At 39.6% G+C, this 23,784-nt stretch overlaps 2 protein-coding genes across 5 annotated transcripts in view; one reads left to right on the forward strand and one right to left on the reverse strand.

The window, feature by feature from the left end:
- HIBCH (3-hydroxyisobutyryl-CoA hydrolase) overlaps nucleotides 1-6,985 on the forward strand; it is a 155,475-nt gene extending 148,490 nt beyond the window's left edge. Inside the window, exon 15 of the transcript XR_003030586.2 lies at nucleotides 3,938-6,985. The gene's annotated coding sequence lies outside the window, so the exon portion shown is untranslated. The remainder of the gene's footprint in view (nucleotides 1-3,937) is intronic.
- The window catches only part of C2H2orf88 (chromosome 2 C2orf88 homolog), an 80,898-nt gene that overhangs the window by 31,908 nt on the left and 25,206 nt on the right, over nucleotides 1-23,784 (reverse strand). Inside the window, exon 1 of one of the 4 annotated variants that reach the window (XM_059877053.1) lies at nucleotides 7,233-7,644. The gene's annotated coding sequence lies outside the window, so the exon portion shown is untranslated. 4 annotated transcript variants of the gene reach the window in all.

The raw sequence follows: 23,784 nt of genomic DNA on the forward strand, positions 1-23,784 counted from the left end.
TTTAAGCAATTAAGTTATAGGGTAATTCATTATATGAAAATAACTTTAAAAATATTTAGTAACATGAGAAAATGTTCATATGTTCATTTTTTAAATTACTGGTCAAATGGTTATATATCCATAGCAAAACAATGAAAAAACTCAGGCTGTAAATAACAAAAATATTGCTTAAAAACAGACTGTGCACTCACATATTTGTTATTTGAACTAATAATTTCCTACAATATTTCTATTTATTGAAAATATTTTCAAGACTGTTATAAGTCGACCTTGTAATATCATATAATCTTACCTGTAATTAGCATTTAGCTAAAGAAATGACACCAAACATTTAAGATATTACAGTCTAAAATAAATAAAAAATTTGCAGAGATTAGAAGATTCTTCCAAGTCTCTAGAATTCATAGTTAATTTTTAAAAGCAGAAGACTATAATATACATGTATGATTCTAATTTTTTAAATATATATGGTTTTAAAAGAATAGAAAACAGGCCTTCCCTGGTGGCTCAGTGGTAGAGAATCCATCTGCCAATGCAGGAGATGTGGGTTGGATTCCTGGTCCAGGAAGATCCCACATGCTGTGGGGCAGCGAAGCCCATGTGCCACAACTACTGCCAAGCCTGTGCCCTAGAGCCTGTGTTCCACAACCAAGAAGCCACAGCAGTGAGAAGCCTGAGCACTGCACCTGGAGAGCAGGGCCCACTTGCCACAACTAAAGAAAAGCCCATGTAGCAACAAAGACCAGCACAGCCAGTAAATAAATAAAATTTTAAAAGATGGACTCAATTCCATGAAGGATTTTTTAAAAAATAGAAAACAACAAGTGTTTCTCTTTGGATGGTGGAATTATAGGTAATTTAAATTTCTTCTTTGCATTTTTTTCTGCTCCTCAATTTTTCAAATGCATATATTATTTTTTATCATCAAATATATCTTTTTTAAGAAAGTCAAACTGATAATTTGATGCAACACATTTTAGCTGCTTCAAACCAAGATTTAATGTGAATAAAAGACTCAATCATTTTGTGAAGAGAGAGAATAATAATAGCACTGAACCCATACAAGATGTGACTTCCCTAGTAGCTCAGATGGTTAAGTGTCTGCCTATAACGCAGGAGAGCTGGGTTCATTCCCTGGGTTGGGAAGATCCCCTGGAGAAGGAAATGGCACCCTACTCCAGTACTCTTGCCTGGAAAATCCCATGGACGAAGGGGCCTGGTAGGCCACAGCCCGTGGGGTCGCAAAGAGTTGGACACAATTGGGCAGCTTCACTACACTACATATCAAGATTTAGGGGATAGCACGCAATTAGCAGGTAAAAAGTTAATAATATAGTATATCTAAATTTCTTTTTTAAAAAAAAGATGAGTAAGTAGCTTTGATGCTGAGAATCAGATGAGAGTTAAATTAATGCAGGGTTCAGAAGCAGGAATGAGTTTGTGAGGGGATTTGACAGATGTGCTCCATGGTACTGGTCCAGAAGTTCAGGGTTTACTAATAAATTAGAACATCAGAGAGCCGAGCAACTCCTGTATCTCCTATAAACTCAATATTTATCACCTATGATTTACTCGGAGAAGGACATGGCAACCCACTCCAGCCTAGAGAATCCTGTGGACAGAGAAGCCTGGTGGCTGCTCTCCATGGGGTCATACAGAGTCGGACACAACTGAAGCGACTTAGCATGCACGCACGCATTGGAGAAGGAAATGGCAACCCACTCCAGTATTCTGGCCTGGAGAATCCCAGGGACAGAGGAGCCTGGTGGGCTGCTGTCTATGGGGTCTCACACAGTCAGACACGACTGAATCGACTTAGCAGCAGCAGCATGATTTACCCAAATATGCTTGAATCTTACATTCTAGCCCATATCAACTTTGAGGATTTTTTCTATGTACAGTATAAAGTGTGTTTTCTATTAAAGCTTTACCTATAGGGAGAAGGGGAAAGTTGTTTCAGATTTTAGGACTTGGTAAAATAAATTTTTTGTCGAGCCATTTCTCACTTCTCTGAGTGCAGACAGGTCATTCATCCAAGACCCAGACGAAGTTCTTTTGAAAAATGACACCTTGATATTACAAAATAGCAAACCTAAAAGGCTCCACTAAACAAAATGACTTTACCCTCAAAATCAATGCATAAAATCTTTTTCTCACAGTTTTCTTTGAACATCATGAGCTTAAGGAGAGAAGTTTTTCATGCACAGCAAACATGTGTCATTCCGTACTCAGAAAAGTCAGAAAAACCAATAGATTCTAACTAGAGAGCTCTTGACATGACTTCTGCCTAAAAAAAGGTAGAGGAATTTAATTAGCAGTGCAACCACAGGAATTTTTCTTTTCTTCTTTGAGACTCTGCTTCCTCATCTTTATACTAAATGTAATAATGCCTGCACCAAATTCATCGGGAATAGTGATAAGGAAAAACAGAAAGTACCATAGAAATGCAGCAGTTATTTTGCTATTATTATTACTAAACTGATAAGGAGGTAAAAAGAAGGAGGAAAACACTGTGAAAAGGAAGGGAAAGATGACTGTTGAGTAGATTATGTTGAGTAACTCACATTTCCTGGTCCTGAACAGTTCTTCCAATCTCCACAAAAATCTACCCATAAGAAACACATCAGATACCTCAACCTCAAAACTTCCCTTAAAGGTGGAAGCCATATACTCCAAAACAATTGTAAAATGTTGATCCTTGTGGAATTACATTTCACTGTGACTGCATATCCCATTCTAGTGGGATGGATGGTGGGTCTGTCAGTCTCTTTCACAAATCTATGAATTTACGGAGGGTAAACACTTCTCCTTAGTCAAGCCTGAACCCTAATATGTAGTGTCTCATCAAGGCTGGTCCAAAATACCTAAATCTTAATCATTTTAATTGATCAAATAATCTTAACTGACATTTTTTTCGGAGCCATTACATTTTATTTATCTCAATTGTCATTAAGGAATTTGAGAGGGATTAGAGTTTGTCACCCCAAAATATGCACACTGCCCAAGCCTTGTTTTGAGCCAAAGCCAATTAGGCCTCTGCCCTCCAACTTTTTGTCCAAAAGCAGGGCAAAAGCACCTTTGTAAAGGTGTCTCACTCTCCTTGATCAAGAAGAGTGCCACTCTGGAGACAATTCTCTGCAGAACAAACAACCCTATTTATCATATATTTCCTAGCCACCTTCACAGAACCCACTGTCATGCCCTTTTCTTTAGTCTAGCCTCTTTCCACACTTTATCATCCTTTGTTAAGATGGTATGTAAGTCTGCAATTTTAACCATCCCCTTGAAACATGTTTTTTTGTGAACTCCCATGCATACAGAGGCAATTAATTCCTTTCTCCTGTTAACCATTCTGATTTGCAGGCCCAGCCAATGACCCTAAGAGAGTATATGATCTTTTTTCTTCCCTACATCGTCAAAATAAGTTAGTCCTTATGTTATGTAGTGAAGCCACCTCAAATATTTTAGAACAAGTAGGAGGCATAAATAATGAGTGTTAAGTGCTAAGCACGGAATTAAATTCCAGGCAGCAGTACACATAATTTTGAATAACTAAAAGAACCATTATTCTTGGGTAGAGACATGAGAAAAACATGGTATTCAAATCCACCTGGACTCTAGGTCAAATGACCAAGAATTCTGAAAGCTTTGCTATTTAAATTTTTATAATGTTCTCATGATACATATACCACACTACTGAGAAGTGTGATTATAGAGTGATTATACCCTAGTCTCTGTAGCTGATGGTACAGTATTTCAGGATGGGGGGTGGAGGTAAGGTACGGCAGAGGTACATTTAAACATTTCTAAAAAATCTTCTTTTTACCTATTGGATTTAATTCCTCACTAATCCAAGGACACGTCCTCCCCCATCAAGATATTATCTTTACCACAAACACACACATATCCTCATTTTCTCCTTCTGACTTTCTCTTAGGTTGAAAAACACCACCTGCCCTGTATCTCCAGCACCCTTTCCCTCTTCCCCGCGTAAACCAAATCTGTGCCATCTTTAACGCCAGAGGAAACGCCATCTCCTTCATGCAGACCTCCTGGAATTCCTCAGACCATTACCCAGAATTCTTCTTGAACTTGTGTCCAGACTATTAATTTATAAGTGCTGCCTCTTCAAATGAGACCAAACATTCCTCAAGGGCAGGAGCAACTTCTCCTTTTGTTATTTGGCAGAGAACAGTTCTCTCCCTAGAGGCACTTAATGCTAATTAAAGTTTGGCTGCTTATCAAACACCCATGTGCTTCACGGAGTGTTAGATACTGGGGATAAAACAGTGAAACTCCATGTAGTTCTACCTCTTTCAGGACACTTGCAGCGAGCAGAAGCCACACACTCACAGCCAGTGTTTCCTTTGAGCAGTGTAATGTTCCAACAGCTCTGAATTAGAATAGCTCTAAGCTGGGCGTTCACTCTCCAGTTTGCAGGACTCTCGTCACTCTCTCATGTCTGGAACCCATCCAGCTTCACTCGTTTATGTTACCCTCAAAGCCCCTTGTGAAACATCCTTTATTTCACAGCTCTTAATTTATAAGTAATAAATTCTTAAAGTACAAGCTCTTTCTATATCATATATTGACTAGTAATTTATTACCCCCTAAACTTTCAACATGATAATGTAATATTTCTCCACCACCATTCTGTTCGTATCAGTCTTACTATGGAAAATAGGCTCCAGTTTAATAAAAAAAAGAAATCCCCAATCCAAGGCAGATGGTATATTAACTAATTAGGGAAAGGAAACAGAACTGCTCAGCAATTGTTTTGCTTTCTTAAAAGCAAATGATCTTTAAGCTGCAAAGTACAGAAGAAACCTCATTAAGAGAGAACAAACGCACAAGCAGAAGAGGTCACTTTAAAAGAATTCATGTCTTCAAAATCTGGTGAATCACATTCCAGAGAGAATTGGCAGATGTAAGCACAAAAATATTCTGATAACCTCAGAAAAACATGGAGAAGGAAGGAAGTCTCAAGAGACTAGAGATTGAAACACACTTTTTCTCCCCTAATTAAAAAAGAATTCAAAACTGAAGGAAAGAATTAGAATTCCTAGGCAAACCAGTTAATTTAATACCAATCTCCAGCAAAATTCAAGATTTAATCAGAAAACAGGAGGAAAAATACTGAGGGTTTCAAAGAAGTAGGACTTTACTGAGAATCAATCATTTTTAAGCTAACATCATTTACTTTTGTGATAGGTAAGAGAATATGCAGGATCTTTAATTCTAGCAAAGCATTTGATTAAAACTATTCTCATAATGTCTGTATGAAGAAGACTGATCTGTGGGCTAGAAGAGTTTAATCTGAAGGGCAGTGCTAAGTTCAGCGGATTAATTAGTCTCAACAATACCTAGTGAGGGCCAAATACATCTTCCCAACCAGTACTGTAGTTGTCACTTTCAGCACATTACTTTGAGTTCTAATAATTACCTGAAAGGCAGAAATGCCTAACCTCAATTTATTGATATGGAAAAGAAGTTTCTCATGGTCACAAAGCTAGTAGCCAGGCTCCAAAACCAGGATCCAAAAGTCCCCATCTTTCTATGTGCCACAGGCTTCTATAGAGGCCACATGCCAAAAGGACCTGTCCCATGTATTATTAGTGATATAAATGTCTAGTGAACAAACTCACCACATGTGCAGGTAACACAAAACCAGAGGCAGAATGAATATGATGAAAGCCACAATCAGGATTAAAACACATCATTGGAAAAGACCCTGATGCTGCGAAAGATTGAGGGCAAGAGGAGAAGGAGGCGACAGAGGATGAGATGGTTGGATGGTATCACCAACTCAATGGACATGAGTCTGAGCAAGCTCTGGGAGATGGTGAAGGACAGAGAAGCCTGGTGTGCTGCAGTTCATGTGGTTCCAAAAAGTCAGACAGGGCTTAATAACTGAATCACAACAACAACAAGCTGGAAATTGGAGACTTAAAGTAATAGACGATAAGAGAAAAAGTGTTCATATTCAAGACATTAATTGCATAATTTAAAAATGAATAAAGCCTACCTAGACAGCAAAGTGTGTGTGTTGGGGGGGTGGGGCGGGGTGGGGTGGATAGTGGTGGTGGTAAGTTTTTTAGTCAACTTTGTTGTATTTGCTACAAAAGCTGATTAAAAATCCAATGATTTTGTTTGAAGATAGGAACTTTTTGCAGTCTGTACTGTTCAGACTAGACTGCATTTTTGAATTCAATTTGGGACTAAGGATCTTTAGCACAGAGAAAGGTCTTAAGTAAGGGGAAACAAAATGAATATTATTTAGTGACGATAACAAACATTTACTAACTTCTAGGCAACTTTGATAGGTACTTTATGAATATTATCTAATTTAATTCTCACAAAAACCCTATAGGTAAACAGAGTATATTATCATTCCTATTTTACAGATGAGGAAGCCAAAGCTGTCAAGTAAAGGAGACAAAAGGCTTACTCTAAACCGTTTTAGACTTTCCATTTCTTAACAATTTTTTGGTCACAAACTTTTTCAGATGGATTAAAGTCTTAGATCTCTGCTGAAAAATTCTACATATAATTTCACAAGCTAGAGGGCTACTGGCAAAAGCAGGATTAATGAGAAGCTGGTCCAAGGAAGCAGTTGTCAGCTCAGTGTCAACAAGGCCTTGCTGACAATAACAGAAAGGAGGGACACTCACAACGCAGTGAGCTTCCTGTCACTGAAGTGCCCCCCGCAGAGTGTGGCCAGTCTGTCAGGAGAGCAATAGAGGGAATGTTAAAATGGACCGGACGTTGGTCAATGATTTTAAAGTATCCTTTTGTTGTAAGACCGTGGGCCTAATGAGTAATTTTTGTTTGATGGCAAAACAAAGAAGTTAAAAACTGAAGTTATGGTTTTAACAGACTATTCTGCTGAATACCTAAACATTAGTTATTTCCCACTTATATATGGTATCTGTATCAAGTATTTGAAAACTACCTCATCCAAATATTAAAGGTATATTCAACTGTTGATCCTGATGTGATTTATACACTGTCATAATAAAAATACACCCTTTATTCCTCTGAATTCTTAACTAAAATATTCCCTACGATAAACACCGTAAATCTCCGATCCGAAAACGATGGGGTCTTTGATGAAAATGTTTACTATTTCCATAAGAGATGGGGAGCGGGCAGACGGGACACAGGAGAGAAACAAATTCTAATTGTTCCGCTCTGCTTCCCAGACCCCTTCGCTAACAGCCAAAGGATCTTACCGTCAGCTCTGCTTCATTTCCCATTTGCAATATAATTCACCTCCAGATTCAGCCTCCCACAGCTCCAACGGGAGCTCACGTTTTGCTCTTGACATGCCATTCGGAGCACAAGCCTCACAGCTTGGCATACAAATTAAACGTTCATAGGCAAATCTTTTACCTGAAAATCTTCTTCACTCTTCAGGTAAGAAGGAGGGAAGAAGGTGAAACTGCAATTCATTAATGCAAAGCTTTAAATTTGGGGGCTGAGAACAAGGGGGATGGGGCGGGGGCTAAGTTCTTAATTAGGAGCCGGAGACACGAGGCTCTAGCAAGCAGCTGGCCCAGAAAGGTCCGGTTTAATCAAAGCCTCCTGGAACTCAGATTTCTGTCACTCAAAATCAAAAAGGCAAAACGGAGGAGCAGAGGCCGACGGACAGGTCGTCCCAGGAGTTCACTTACACGACAGGACCGCGGGCAGGCGCTCGCCTCTGAGGCGTCTGGCTGGCGGCGGGGAGGGAGCAGGCATCCGAGGCGGGTGGGCGTCAGGGCGGGGGGAGCTGAGGCCCGGCCCGGAGCGAAGTGCGGGCCAGCTGTGCGGGCAGTGGCGCCGCCTTCTCGCCAGCGGCCGGCTCAGTCAAGTGGCAGCGTTTGGAGGACGGGGTGCCCTTCGGCCACGCTCCGGGCTCCTCCTCTCGCTGCCGCCGCCGCCGCCGCCGCCGCCGCGCCCGCCGCGCGCTCCAGAAGGGTTTGCGCCCAGCACCCGTCTGGCCGGCCCCGCAGGTGGCGGCGGAGGGGCGCGCTCGGCTCCAGGGCACGCCCTCTGCGGGCGGCACTCCAGCGCCCGGCGGGGCGGCCTGGGCAGCCGGGATCGCGTCCTCAGGCGCTGGTGGCGGCAAGGGCGGAGTTGGGCCGTGAGGCTAGCGGCTCCGGCCACCGCCCTTGCGCCCACCCTCTATACACTATCCGGACTGCAGCTGTCCCCGACCCCAGCAGGAATGAGAGCCCCAAATTTCAAAGACAACATAAACGAGCAAGTCACTTTACTGCCTGGCCCCTGATTCGAGCCACCAGGGCTGCTAACACTCTGCTCTGCCAAGATGAGAAGAGGGGTTGGTCCCTTGTGGGGCTGTGGGGAGAACAGGAGCCCACGTGCACAAACGCAGCAGCCTCACCGAGGTCTTCCCAGCTAAGGGTTCCGGCGCCCCGGTCCAGGCTGAGAAGCCAAACCCACTTTGACCTCAGACCCTCACACCCTGCAAGCCTAGGTCGGGGACTCTGCCCTTCCTAACTAGCGTGCACACTGAGTATACGGAGCAAAAGTGCTTGATGTCATTAAACATTTAAAAGGACACATCCATCTGGTACTTCTCTATCCAGAAATACTCAACATTTTCCAAGCATGTTTCTCCTTAAAACACTACTAACAAAACATCACTGAAGATAGTGATTGCAGCCATGAAATTAAAAGATGCTTACTCCTTGGAAGAAAAGTTATGACCAATCTAGATAGCATATTGAAAAGCAGAGAAATTACTTTGCCAACAAAGGTCCGTCTAGTCAAGGCTATGGTTTTTTCAGCGGTCATGTATGGATGTGAGAGTTGGACTGTGAAGAAAGCTGAGCGCCGAAGAATTGATGCTTTTGAACTGTGGTGGTGGAGAAGACTCTCTAGAGTCCCTTGGACTGCAAGGAGAGCCAACCAGTCCATTCTAAAAGATATCAGCCCTGGGATTTCTTTGGAAGGAATGATGCTAAAGCTGAAAGTCCAGTACTTTGGCCACCTCATGCGAAGAGTTGACTCACTGGAAAAGACTCTGATGCTGGGAGGGATTGGGGGCAGGAGGAGAAGGGGACGACAGAGGATGAGATGGCTGGATGGCATGACCTACTCAATGGACGTGAGTCTGAGTGAACTCCGGGAGTTGGTGATGGACAGGGAGGCCTGGCGTGCTGTGATTCACGGGGTCGCAAAGAGTCGGACAGGACTGAGCGACTGAACTGAACTGAACTGAACTGAACAAAACATCCTTTACTAGCTCTTTTTGGTGCTTAAGTCTCTATCTCAAAACATGGACATAATTCAGTGGTGTTTCTGTGCACATTCGCTGTGATGCCTTTATCTTTCCAGCGTGATTCCTAGCAACAATAAAAGTCCCAAAAGAATTACAGAAGAACCATTATTTTAGTTATGTTCTACAACAGATTAATCATGCAAAACTAACGCTTGAAGAGGCTTTGGTGATAACTTCACCTGACTTCTTTACATAACAGGTGAGGACAGAGGCCCCGAGTCCAGTGGCAAAACTAAATGTGAAAAAGAAAGGCTGGAACCTACACAGCTCACAATCTGTAGATTAACATGAAGGTTAGCTCTCTAGGGGTATAGTAAAGAACATGCCTAGATTGCAGAGTAGTGGAGAAGCATAAATCATACAAAATCTAAATAGTTCAGACTTTTTTAGACTTTAAATGAATCAAACATTCCTACTTATTATAATGCTTAAATTAACTAAAGTAACTTTTATACACAAAGACAGTAGCTCAGGAATACAATTTTCCTTCAGCATAATATTGATGGAATTGGAGTAGTCACATTCTGACAATTTTAGAATATGAAATACTTATATTAATTGATTTGTCTGCTCAGTATTAATTTCTAATGTATACCAGTTGACTACACTAAGATGAAACAAGTATTTAGTTCTATATATTTAAAGCATATCATGCTAAATAATTAGGATCAAATGCAAGGTTCCACAATTAGGCCTAATTCTTCCCTGAAGGTGTCACTGTTTGCCCTCCCTCTTCACCAAAGCCTTTACCAACTTTGTGCTGCAGGGATCCGTAAGAGACGTCTGGGTTCCACACTGAGAGATCAGTGTTAGTTCATGATGTGCTGAAGGTGCACACAATACCTCCATAAAGCCAGCCACAGAGATACAATAGTCATGAAATAACTACAGAAGTTCAGTTCAGTTCAGTCGCTCAGTCATGTCCGACTCTTTGCGACCCCATGAACCGCAGCACGCCAGGCCTCCCTGTCCATCACCAACTCCTGGAGTTTACCCAAACCCATGTTCATTGAGTTGGTGATGCCATCCAGCCATCTCATCCTCTGTTGTCCCCTTCTCCTCCTCGCACTTTCAATCTTTCCCAGCATCAGGGTCTTTTCAAATGAGTCAGCTCTTTGCACCAGGTGGCCAAAGTATTGGAGTTTCAGCTTCAACATCAGTCCTTCCAATGAACACCCAGGACTGATCTCCTTTAGGATGGACTGGTTGGATTTCCTTGCAGTCCAAGGGACTCTCAAGAGTCTTCTCCAACTAAAGAAGAGATATAAGCAAACCAGCCAGTAAGTATATACCAGTGGATAGAAGACAGAATATACTGTAAAATGTAAATCATAAGAGGTCAGCGAAAAGTGAGTAAGTTTTGATTAGGGTCATGAGACCAGCATAGAATTTTAATTGTTGCCAGAAGATGTGTAGTTGATGCTATATCCACAGGGGTGGCAATGAGCCTGGAACACATATGAATGGGAAGAAAATGAATCCATGAGAAACAGCAAGGCCCGGGGGCCACTGATGTCAAACTAGGGTGATTTGTTTAGAGAAATAAATCAGCCACTGAAAGTTCTTAAATTATAAAGTGATGTAATAAAAATTGTCCTCGACTAGAATAGATTTAGGATTAATTTGGCAACTCTAAGGAATTAGGTAGAGATTTGTAGCACAAGCCAATCATTCTGCAGAAATCCAGATGGAAAAATATCATGATCTGGCCTACTATAATGCCTGAGAATGAAAAAATACTCATAGAAGATGCTTTGTTATGTTCCCTTCATAAACTTTATCTGTGGTTATTCTTGACAAGATCTGAACTACCGAGATCTGAAACACTTAAAGCTTACTGGAGTTTAAGTATTACTTAAGTATACACTGAGTTTTAAATATTTCAAGTTATAAGAAATTTGCTCAGGCAATAAAAAGTATCTACCAAGTACATATTTCTAGAGTGGAGTTGAAGAAATCACTCATTTGCTCAGTAAAAATAAGACAGTTATTAGCTTAGTCTGAAATTGCTGGAATTTGAGAAAGGCTTTTGTTTTGAGAACTTAACCTTTTTGTAATGAACACTGATTACATTTGGAGTCAGAAAAAAACCCAGTAAGACAGTTTACATTTTGAAAAGAAAAGTTGAATAGTTTTAGGCCACCTCTAATGCTCAAAATTCTCCAAGCCAGGCTTCAGCAATATGTGAACCGTGAACTTCTTGATGTTCAAGCTGGTTTTAGAAAAGGTAGAGGAACCAGAGATCAAATTTCCAACATATGCTGGATCGTAGAAAAAGCAAGAGAGTTCCAGAAAAACATCTATTTCTGCTTTATTGACTATGCCAAAGCCTTTGACTGTGTGGATCACAATAAACTATGGAAAATTCTTTAAGAGATGGGAATACCAGACCACCTGATCTGGTATTGAGAAATTTGTATGCAGGTCAGGAAGCAACAGTTAGAACTGGACATGGAACAACAGACTGGTTCCAAATAAGAAAAGGAATTCGTCAAGGCTGTATATTGTCACCCTGTTTATTTAACTTATATGCAGAGTACATCATGAGAAACTGGAAGAAACACAAGCTGGAATCAAGATTGCCAGGAGAAATATCAATCACCTCAGATATGCAGATGACACCACCCTTATGGCAGAAAGTAAAGAGGAACTCAAAAGCCTCTTGATGAAAGTGAAAGTGGAGAGTGAAAAAGTGGGCTTAAAGCTCAGCATTCAGAAAACAAAGATCATGGCATCTGGTCCCACCACTTCATGGGAAATAGATGGGGAAACAGTGGAAACAGTGTCAGACTTTATTTTTCTGGGCTCCAAAATCACTGCAGATGGTGACTGCAGCCATGAAATTAAAAGACGCTTACTCCTTGGAAGGAAAGTTATGACCAATCTAGATAGCATATTCAAAAGCAGAGACATTACTTTGCCAACAAAGGTTGGTCTAGTCAAGGCTATGGTTTTTCCTGTGGTCATGTATGGATGTGAGAGTTGGACTGTGAAGAAGGCTGAGTGCCGAAGAATTGATGCTCTTAAACTGTGGTGTTGGAGAAGACTCTTGAGAGTCCCTTGGACTGCAAGGAGATCCAACCAGTCCATTCTGAAGGAAATCAGCCCTGGGATTTCTTTGGAAGGAATGATGCTGAAGCTGAAACTCCAGTACTTTGGCCACCTCATGCGAAGAGTTGACTCATTGGAAAAGAGTCTGATGCTGGGAGGGATTGGGGGCAGGAGGAGAAGGGGACAACAGAGGATGAGATGGCTGGATGGCATCACTGACTCAATGGACGTGAGCCTGAGTGAACTCCGGGAGTTGGTGATGGACAGGGAGGCCTGGCGTGCTGCGATTCATGGAGTTGCAGAGTCGGACACGACTGAGTGACTGATCTGATCTGATCTGAAGAAACCATGATTATGTTACGGGGTCCTTGTTTAGGAATTAGCTACTAGTTTTAATAAAGTTTTAGCTAGTACAGTTTTAGCTTCTTTATCAGGCCTTGCTTGACCTTGAGTAAAATATTTTGGACAGTATTTTCACTGTTTACCTTTAAAATTTTTTTAATTTACATGTTGTAATAGAGAATTAGAATTATTCATGCAAGAGGCAATTTATGGATAACCTATGACGTAAACCAAAGGAGCTAGATGCTTTAAATCATATCATTGGCTTCCGAGAGTTCCTCCTATGATCCCTCCTCCACCTAATGTACTACTTGCAATTGAGCTAAATTGATCATCTCCTTTTAAAGGATCAGCTTCTAATTAAAAGCAGTTACTGGGGGCCCATCAATTATTTCCCAGGAGAATGCCTAGCTCAGTTCCAGAAAGAGTTCAATTTCTGGGACATTACTACTTATTCAGATGTAGGATTACTCAGTCTTTATGGACAGGGAAGTTCAACACACATAATCTACAGTCAACATTACAGATTCCTAACCTGATTCCAGCCTGATCTAACAACTGAGATCGACTCTACAAGTCTAAAGAGACCAGAAAAGAGTGAATCTACCTAGGGTAAAGTACAACAGAACATAGATACAACAACTGCATTATCTCAGTTTTATGCATGGATCTCAGCTCCCATTTCCTCCAGTGCATAAGACCAACACCACCCCTCCTATTAATGTGAGTGAATCACAGCCTGAGCTACTAAGCTTAGGGTCTCTTTCTGGCTGAGATGACCCCACCCTTCTTGCCCCACTTGTACCCACCCCTTCTTGATGTCAGCCGCTCTGCATACAACTCTAGCTTTCAGTTGCTTCTTTGGAGGGAGATACCAGGTGAGGTACCTTTCTTGTGAGGCCACTCTACATTTCAATTTGTTATTTGAATTTAGCATGGCTGTGTGTGTGTGTGTGTGTGTGTGTGTGTGTGTGTGTGTTTAATGTAGCAAACATTGCTATCTCCTGAAACACACTAAATAGGTCACTAGCCAGATTTGGCCTTTGGGTCATTGGTGGTCCACCTCTGCATTAGTATACGGCAGTTTTGGTTTTTTTTTCATGGCTGTGTGTTTAGAGAGTGATGAGTCACGTATCAGTTCAGTCCTCCTTTTGCTAGAATTGGAGGCCCCCTTTGCTCTTCAGCATAACTCCAGCCTGGCTTCTATTACAGGGATATTCCTGCCACTCTTAAGATGCCTGTTCCTGCCAGTCACCAATGTTCCTGCATCGTCAAATTCAAGGGACATTTCTTAGGCCTTAATTTTTAGTGCATTCATAAGAACTGAAACACTATTGTATGACGCTGGTTTCCCTCCTGTGTCTCTAACTGCTCCTAGTCTTCTGATGAATCTAAATACTGTTGTCACCCAGGGTCTGATGCAGCTTCTTTTCTTTCTCTGCACTCATTCTTCAGAGGAGCTTATCCATTTGCACTGCTCTCATATCATCCTCCTGCCAGTATCCCAAATGTACATGCTCTGCCTTGGAGGCCTAACAGGCACCTCAACTTTAACATGTCAACAACAGGACTCTTGACACCTATTCTCCAAATAAGTTCCTCCTCTGGTCTTCTCCAACTCAGTAAATGGTAACTATGCTATGCTATGCTAAGTCACTTCAGAACTAGTGGCTGTTAATAAAATCACACTTAGGAGTCATTTTCAGTTCTCCTACTTGTATTCTCTCTCCTCCCATTATATACAGTTTGCTAGCTGTTACTTAGATTACCTCCTCTTCAATTTTACCTTGCACAGGTGATTCCTTTTCTCACTAAGTCCTAGTCACACTTACCTGTGCACTTCAGGACCCCTCTCACCTCCCATCTCCTCTGCTTTTCCCACTTTTTCACTTGGCTGTCTCCTTCACATCTTGCACGTCTCAGTTCAAGTGTCCCCTCTTTGGAGATGACTCTCATGACTGTCTCCTAAAGCAGCCTTCTCTCTATAACCAGCCACTCTTTTATACATCACACTGTGTATTTCCTTCATAGCCTGTATCACTACTTGAAATTACCTTATTTGTTTTGATTTTATCTGTCTTCTCTAGAATTTGAGATCCATGAAAAGAGTAACTTTTAATAGCACTTAAACATTATTGGACTTCCCTGATGGTACAGTGGAAAAGAATCCGCCTGCCAACTCAGGGGACACGTATTTGATCCCTGGTCCAGGAAGATCCATATGACACAGAGCAGCTAAGCCCATGTGCACAACTACTGAGCCTGTGTCCCTAGAGCCTGTGCTCGCAAACAAGAGAAGCCACCACAATGAGAAGCCCGCATACCGTCCTACTGGCCATGACTAGAGAAAGCCCATGCACAGTGAGAAAGGCCCAGTGCAGCCAAAATAAATAAATAACTTAAAAAAAAAACAAAGAAAACCCCCATTATTTACCAGTGCCTAGGATAATAGTACCTGGGATACAGTAGGCACTAAAAATATTAATACTTCTTGAGCAAATAACAACAAGCTATTTCCACTTCCAATTATAGGAGACTAATTTACATTACATCAACTTTCCCCATGAAAATAAGTATAAAATTTGGATAAAATCTTAAAAAATTGACCAGAAGTATCCAAAAACTATCAAGGCAGTCAAGACTCAAGGGACCAAGATCCTTATTTGAATATAAATGCTAAAAAGTGAACCCCATGTTTTGTGCAGCATGTCCACTTTGAGGCTTTTGCCAGTTTGTAAGCAACAGCCAAGAGGCTGAGAAGCTTTCATTCATTTCACAGAGTTTGGGAGTTGGAACTGCTGAAGTGCTACATTGCAGGAATAACCAGAATAAATCATAAATAAAGTGAAAGTAAATCAGCTCTCACAAAGACTAAACCTAGTCTTGATTAGCTCAAAACATTATGTAGTCTTTCCTAGTCTGCTGCTGCTGCTGTTGCTAAGTCGCTTCAGTCGTGTCTGACTCTGTGCGACCCCATAGACGGCAGCCCACCAGGCTCCCCCGTCCCTGGGATTCTCCAGGCAAGAATACTGGAGTGGGTTGCCATTTCCTTCTCCAATGCATGAAAGTGAAAAGTGAAAGTGAAGTCGCTCAGTTGTGTCCGACTCTTAGCGACTCCATGGACTGCAGCCCACCAGGCTCCTCCATCCATAGGATTTTCCAGGCAAGAGTACTGGATTGGGGTGCCATTGCCTAGTCTAGCAGACTGCAAAAGCACCATCTAGAGTCTCGAATTACTCCTAAAATTTTCAAATCACAATGTCAGAGATTCGATTAATTACTGCCACACATATTCTGAAGACAAAGACCAAAGACTAAGAGAAAAATGGGAAAAATAAGTTGATCTACAAGAGTTCCAGACACAGATTATAAAATAACTCTGATTAATAAGGTAAAAAATAGAAATCCACACAGAATCTTTGTTTTAAATCATATAGAAACTTTAGAACTGAAAAAGGCAATAACTAAAATTAAGAACTCAGATAGACTGAATGCAGATTAGACACAAATAATAAGAGGAATGGCTTCCCTGGTGGCTCAATGGTAGTCTGCCTGCCAATGCAGGAGATGTGGGTTTGATCCTTGGTCCAGGAAGATCCCCTGGAGAAGGGAATGGCAACCCACTCCAGTAATTCTTGCCCGGGAAATCCTGTGGACAGACGAGCCTGGTGGGGTCTAGTCCATGGGGTTGCAAAAGAGATACAATTTAGCAACTAAACCACAACAACAAATAGAGGAATAGTGAAGAGAAAGATTGGACCACAAAAAATATCCAGACTAAATCTTCAAATCTTAAAAAGATGAAAAATGTAACAGACTTATAAGAGGAAAATATCTATTATAGGTGAAATTAAGAGTTTCAGGAGAAGATATAGACAATAGGGCATAAGTGATATTTGAATAGATAATAGAGGATTTTCCAAAACTGATGAAAATCATCAAGCCACAGATTCAAGATCCTCCATGAATACCAAGCTAGATAAAGCCCAATAAAATCACATCTAAGCACCTATTGGTAAAACTGCTGAAAACCAAACAGAAGATCTCAGAACAGCAGAGGAAAAGAGATTATAAATCATCCTCAAAAGATCAATCGTATTTACAACTGCCTTTGAAAAGAATTGATGAAAGCTAAAAGGCAATAGAAACAACATCAAAGTATTTAATAAAACCTGCCAATATTTGTATGTTTTCATAACCCTGCATAGGCAAATATTTCTTAAACAGAACACAAAAAGGATATCCATAAACAAGACTAAGTAATAGTATCAAATTAAAAGAAAGACCTTCTTTTCATGAAATGATACTAAGAATGAAGATGTGAAACATATCATAGGAAAAGGTAATTGCAATACATATATCTTAAACAGGACTCACACATAAACATAACTTCCGTAAGAAAAAGATAACCCAATTTTTAAAATGCTAAAAATTTTAATGGGCAATTTACAAAAGAGGATATCTAAGTGGGCCTTTTACAAAAGAGGATTTATAAATATATGCAAATATGCTCATCATTACCAGTCACTATGAAGTGCAAATTAAGATCAAAATAAGATACCACTAGACACCCACCAGACTTGGGAGAACACCAAATATTGGTTAGGATAATGCACAACTGGAACTCTCATATGCTACAAGTGGGAGGAAAATTGGTGCAATCATTTAGAAAGATGTTAGGTGCTATTACCTAGAGCTAAATATTTTCCTATCATAAGATATGGAAATCACATTCATAACAAAAATTTATGTGCATGTGTACCAAGAGACAAGAATATTTACAGCATCACTATTTATGATAGCTCCAAAACTAGAAATGCTCATCACTATTAGAACCACATCTGTTAATTGGTGTGCACTCAATGAATATAAGTTTTATTATCTTTTTAGCCTATGAAAGTCTTTCCATTATATTGTACATTCTAAAAAATCTGTCTAGCTGAGAACCAAAAACATCTGCTCAGAAATATCTAATGAAATATAGTAATTGGAAGTACCTAAATAAAATAATTACTACCTCAAGAAGTGTTAAAATTTATAATAAATTTAATCATTGAGTTTTTTTCTTTCAAGTACCAGAATTCCAACATAAGGCATAAATTAGATTCAATTTAAGAGGCATCCTCTTATGACACTGGAACAAAGATTCATCTCTCTGTTGAAATGCAGAACTAAGTTTTTAAAGTAAATATCTTGCAAAGAAAAGAAAAAAATTGTTACTTCACTATAAATCATTAGTTAACATCTTGGCTACTAACTGTGGCCAAGTGAATCAGATAACTTCAGGGTTTTTTATTCAGGAAAAAATAACCTGAAGTTATCAGGTTCACTAAACTATTACCAGTCTCCGTCAGTAGCTGTGAGCCCAACTGAATGGTTCCTCCGTAGATACTAGAGTCTTGTTTTTTCAAGACCTCTCATGCTACCTTTTCTAAATGATGGCTGAAAAAGATTTACAAGGTGCAATCCTAATCCTAAGAATGATTGGTTTAAAAAATATACACACACACAAAATATATACACACACATACTGCTAAGTCATTTCAGTCGTGTCCGACTCTGTGCGACCCCATAGATGGCAGCCCACCAGGCTCCTCCGTCCCTGGGATTCTCCAGGCAAGAACACTGGAGTGGGTTGCCATTTCCTTCTCCAATGCATGAAAGTGAAAAGTGAAAGTGAAGTCGTTCAGTCATGTCCGACTCCTAGCGACCCCATGGACTGCAGCCCACCAGGCTCCTCCATCCATAGGATTTTCCAGGCAAGGGTACTGGAGTGGGGTGCCGTTGCCTTCTCCAGACACACATACTGGAGCTTGGTAAATATGATTTGTTAAAATTCCTACATATTCTTTCTGAAAATGCAAAACCAAGGATACACAATTAGTGGCCAAGGAACTAGTCATAATCTACATGACTGATTTAGGAGCACTTTCCCCTATCCTCCCATTACATTTTATGTATGTGTCCCTAATAAGATACACTTAGTTGTAATGAATGGTTTGCATTTATGTATTCTCACTCAAATGACAGAAGTGATGTTTTAGTTAGCAAGTTTGAGATGGACATGTACACACTGCTATATATAAAATAGATAACCAACAAGGATGTGCTGTATAGCACAGGTAATTCTGCTCAATGTAACAACATACTTGGGAAAAGAATTTGAAAAATAGAAACATTTATATGTATACTGACTTAATTTGCTGTACATCTGAAATGAACACCATATTGTTAATTTACTGTACTCCAATAGAAAAGTTAAAAAAAAAAATGATGTCTTTTCATTAGCATGCCCAATTCCTAGCTGAGTACCTAGTGCCTAATGGGAACTTAAGATGTGCCAAATGGATGAAAACCAAAGGAAGTTATAAATACACTAGAGACAATTGTGAATTCTCTCTAGTCAAGGTCTCAGATTTGTAAATCACAGGGCAAGGCAAAACTTTGTAGAACTTGATATCCCCTGGGTGACCTAACAGGAACCAAATCCTAAAGTTAAAAAACACAGCAGTTGGATGATGTCTATCTCAACATGATACAGTAATCTGTTTCAACATTGGGACAGTCTGGCTCATATTTAATATAATGCACTCTTCTGCTTACGTTCTATTTGCTTGTCTAAGAACTTTTATTCTTTTATTTCTAGTGAAATAGAAAAATTTACTCTCAAATATCTAGATAAATAGGTGACTACTTAAAATGATAAATCTATCATCATTGTATTCCAGATAAGAAATTTTCATTAAAATGTTTCCTTAGAAATTGCTCCCATGAGCCCAACATCTTAAGCAAGAAAAATCCATAGCATTCCTCAGATATGTCCATCAGAATTTAAGTTTGGATTGTGTTTATTACCAATAAACCTTAAACAAGACTTAAATAATTATTTCCCTGGTATTTTGTTAAGTGATCATGGGGACATGATCCTTTCAATTTTACTGATGGAGAAATCAAAACGCATAAAGCCCTCCTGCCTTACTGCAGTTCTAAATGGGAGAGAGATTACTGTCCAACATGTTTCTCTCAGGTGTTGCCTTTGTGGCTCTATTAGCAATTCTATTTTCTTTTCCAAGGCTTCTTTATTCATAAAGTTTAGTTCATAAAGATTTAAACTTTATTCATAAAGTTTAATTCATAAAGATTCATAAAGTTTAAATTATAATTGTTTCTTCTGTATATATTCCACATTTATGGCTTCTTTTTCTTCACAAGACTTTCACTCCATTTTTTCCCAACTAATTCATTGCCTAGGGTGGTTGAGAAGAATATTCTGCTTAAACAGAAAGCTATCATGGGACCAACATCGGTTCTGTTCAGTTCAGTTCAATTGCTCAGTCATGTCTGACTCTTTGCAACCCCATGGACTATAGCACGCCAGGCCTTCCTGTCCATCACCAACTCTTGGAGATCACTCAAACTCATGTCTGTTGAGTCGGTGATGCCATCCAAACATCTTATCCTCGGTCATCCCTTTCTTCTCCCACCTTCAATCCCTCCCAGCATCAGAGTCTTTTCCAATGAGTCAACTCTTCGCATGAGGTGGCCAAAGTACTGGAGTTTCAGCTTCAGCATCAGTCCTTCCAATGTATATTCAGGACTGATTTCCTTTAGGATGGACTGGTTGGATCTCTTTGCAGTCCAAGGGACTCTCAAGAGTCTTCTCCAACACCACAGTTCAAAATCATCAATTCTTCTGTGCTCAGCTTTCTTTATAGTCCAACTCTCATAAATGACTACTGGAAAAACCATATCTTTGACTAGATGGACCTTTGTTGGCAAAGTAATATCTCTGATTTTAATATGCTGTCTAGGTTGGTCATAGCTCTTCTTCCAAGGAGCAAGCGTCTTTTAATTTCATGGCTGAAGTTGCTATCTGCAGTGATTTTGGAACCCCCCAAAATAAAGTCTGTCACTTTTTCCAGTATTTCTCCATCTATTTGCCATGAAGTGATGGGACCAGATGCCATGATCTTTGTTTTCTGAATGTTGAGTTTTAAGCCAACTTTTTCACTCTCCTCTTTCACTTTCATCAAGAGGCTCTTTAGTTCTGCCATAAGGGTGGTGTCATCTGCATATCTGAGGTTATTGATATTTGTCCCAGCAATCTTGATTCCAGCTTGTGCTTCATCCAGCCCAGAATTTCTCATGATGCACTCTGCATATAATTTAAATAAGCAGGGTGACAATATACAGCCTTGACATACTCCTTTCCCATTTGGAACCAGTCTGTTTTCTATGTCCAGTTCTAACTGTTGCTTCCTGATCTGCATACAGATTTCTCAGGAGGCAGGTAAGGTGGTCTGGTATTCCTATCTCTTGAAGAATTTTCCAGTTTGTTGTGTTCCACACAGTCAAAGGCTTTGGCATAGTCAATAAAGCAGAAATAGATGTTTCTCTGGAACTCTCTTGCTTTTTTGATGATCCAGCAGATGTTGGCAATTTGATATCTGGTTCCTCTGCCTTTTCTAAATCCAACTTGAGCATGTAGAAGTTCACAGTTCACATACTGTTGAAGCCTGACTTGGAGAATTTTGAGCATTACTTTGCTAGGACCAGTATATGCATAACCAAATTGCTAAAAAGTTATTGTATTAGAATAAAAATTAACTCATATTACTACTCAGATTTTCAAAGAACATAAGTTCTCTATTTCCTACAACCTGTCCCAATCAATCTCCACCCCACCAGGGAGCATCCTGGAGGTGAAGGTGGGGCTTTGGGGAGTAGCCATGTGTGCTCAGTTAACCATCCTGATCTGAAGAGTCTCTGGGCGTAAATCTCACATCCTCTGTACCAGAAGGGAGCATCCTAGGCAGCAATGCATTTGAGGAAAGCTGATTACAGGGCTGTCAGCTACCAACTCGTGGAGAAGGCAATGGCACCCCACTCCAGTACTCCTGCCTGGGAAATCCCATGGATGGAGGAGCCTGGTAGGCTGCAGTCCATGGGGTGGTGAAGAGTCGGACACGACTGAGCGACTTCATTTCAGCTACCAACTAGGTTAATGACTTTAGTTTTGGAATCATTGATCTGAAGTCATTTTCTTTTTTTTTCTGAAAGAGATCAGAGAGTAGAACCAAGAGTCTTCTAAGGTCACTCCTGGTTCCTGATAACAAACTCAATATATCATCTGAAGAGGTCTTTTTTTTTTTGAGGCTGAGAAAAAAATGTAACCCATTTATCCAGAAAAGTCTGGAACACATTCCTATTTCCTATGCAGTCCTAAATTTTTTCTTAGGCCACAAGAGACTATTTCCACTGCTCAACCCCTGTTTCCGCACAAACATCTGTAACAGGCGCTGCATTTTATCTCATAACTGATTCCCACCCCAGGAGTCAAAGGCTGATGAAAGATCAAAAAAAATCAGAAAAATAAAAACTAATAATCTGCTTCACAGTGAGTCCAACAGATCTGTCCACAAGACAACATAACAATAATAAAAGAATGGAGTAGTCATGCCTGGAGTCCACGGCCACGGTCTTGGAATGTAGGGCTCGGAAGTCCATGGAAAACAAATCTATAATTTTAGATGGAATGCCTATTAAGGGAATAGTTTACCATTTGGTTAAAGAAATGCCTTATAAAGGCTGGTATAAACTACATTCTGGGTTCAACCATATTAGACCATTTCCTGTGGGGCTGATTAAAGGCAAACAAATGACTAGTTAATAAGTATGTCACCATAAGAAGTGTCATTGATCATTTCTGGAGGTAAGGTCTACCTTCAAGTAGCAGCACCTTCACTGAGATTAGTGGAAACCTCTCTTCAAGAGCAGCTAAAATTCAGTTACTCCCTCACGGTGGCCCACTTTGGACATCAGCCTGTTCCCTCAGTAACTTCAGCAAGGAGAAAAGCGAGGTATGAGTCCTATTTTAGAATTATCCTTTGGAATAAGCTGCAGCATCAGAAAATGATCCTCACTATAAACTGAAGATGGTTTGAGAAATCAGAAATAATTGACAATTGATAAATTGTTTTCTTCTCTCATATTTGCTCACATTTTTTCATTTTTTTGCAGTCAAACTGTATTATAGATACCGTACAACGTCATGCATAAACCCAAGGAAGTTACTTCCTCCACACACACAATAATATACAATAAACTATAACAAATAGGGCCTTAAAAAATAACCAAAATCACCATTATATTAATAACTAACAAAAATTACAATTATTCCCTAATGGCACATGGAAACATCCATGTCCAATGTACCTGTCTGACCCAAATCTCTGGCTTTGACTTTTTATTAGAATCCAAATAAGTATCTTACAGAGTACTAACTGAAATATAATTTAATCCTTTTAAAATCTATAATAGCCACTCCCCTTTTCTTTGCTTTTCCTGTGATGAAAAGACTGAATTATTTATTTATCCTGTAGAATTACTCAGATTCTGTATGTCTCTGTATGCATCCTGCCTGAACATACCATGTATATTTTTAAGAAGAAAGCTTAATTTAATTATAAATGTATTAATCAAGGGAACTGAAGTAAAGCCCCAGTTTTGTCCCTAGGTAACTGAGAAGCTTTAAAAATATTTGTCTCTTAGAGACTGTTTGCTCTATAGGTTTTTCTAATGAATCATCTAAAAGCAACTAAAAGTTAAATTTTAATATTCTTCATAGGTCAGTATTTTATTAACTTTACTTTCACTTAAGACTGTAAGTGATAAACCAGAAATTAAACTAATTCTACTATTAGTTATTTTAAGATTAAGCAGAAAAAAAAATCAGCATGTTTTTCAAAGATAAAATCTTTCAATATTTTGATATATTTCCTTTCAATTTTTTATATATTTTATAGTAAATATAGTAAATATTTTATAGTAAATATAGTAAAAATAATATTTTATAGTAAATACTATATTTTATAGTAAATATAGTAAATATATATTTTATAGTAAATATCTAAAATTATATTTTGTATAGTGCTTCTTATTTAAGTCTAGTTCCATAATATGACTTTTATTTCAAATAACATTAAATAGTATTGACTTTTCTGTAATTCTTGACTATATTTATAGTATTTAACTGAATGAAACCATATTTTCCCTTAAGGAGACTATCTGGAATATATTTCTTTCTGATTTAAAGCAAGTGTGAC

The sequence above is a fragment of the Bos taurus genome, chromosome 2, assembly GCF_002263795.3.
Source record: "Bos taurus isolate L1 Dominette 01449 registration number 42190680 breed Hereford chromosome 2, ARS-UCD2.0, whole genome shotgun sequence".
NCBI lineage: Eukaryota > Metazoa > Chordata > Mammalia > Artiodactyla > Bovidae > Bos > Bos taurus.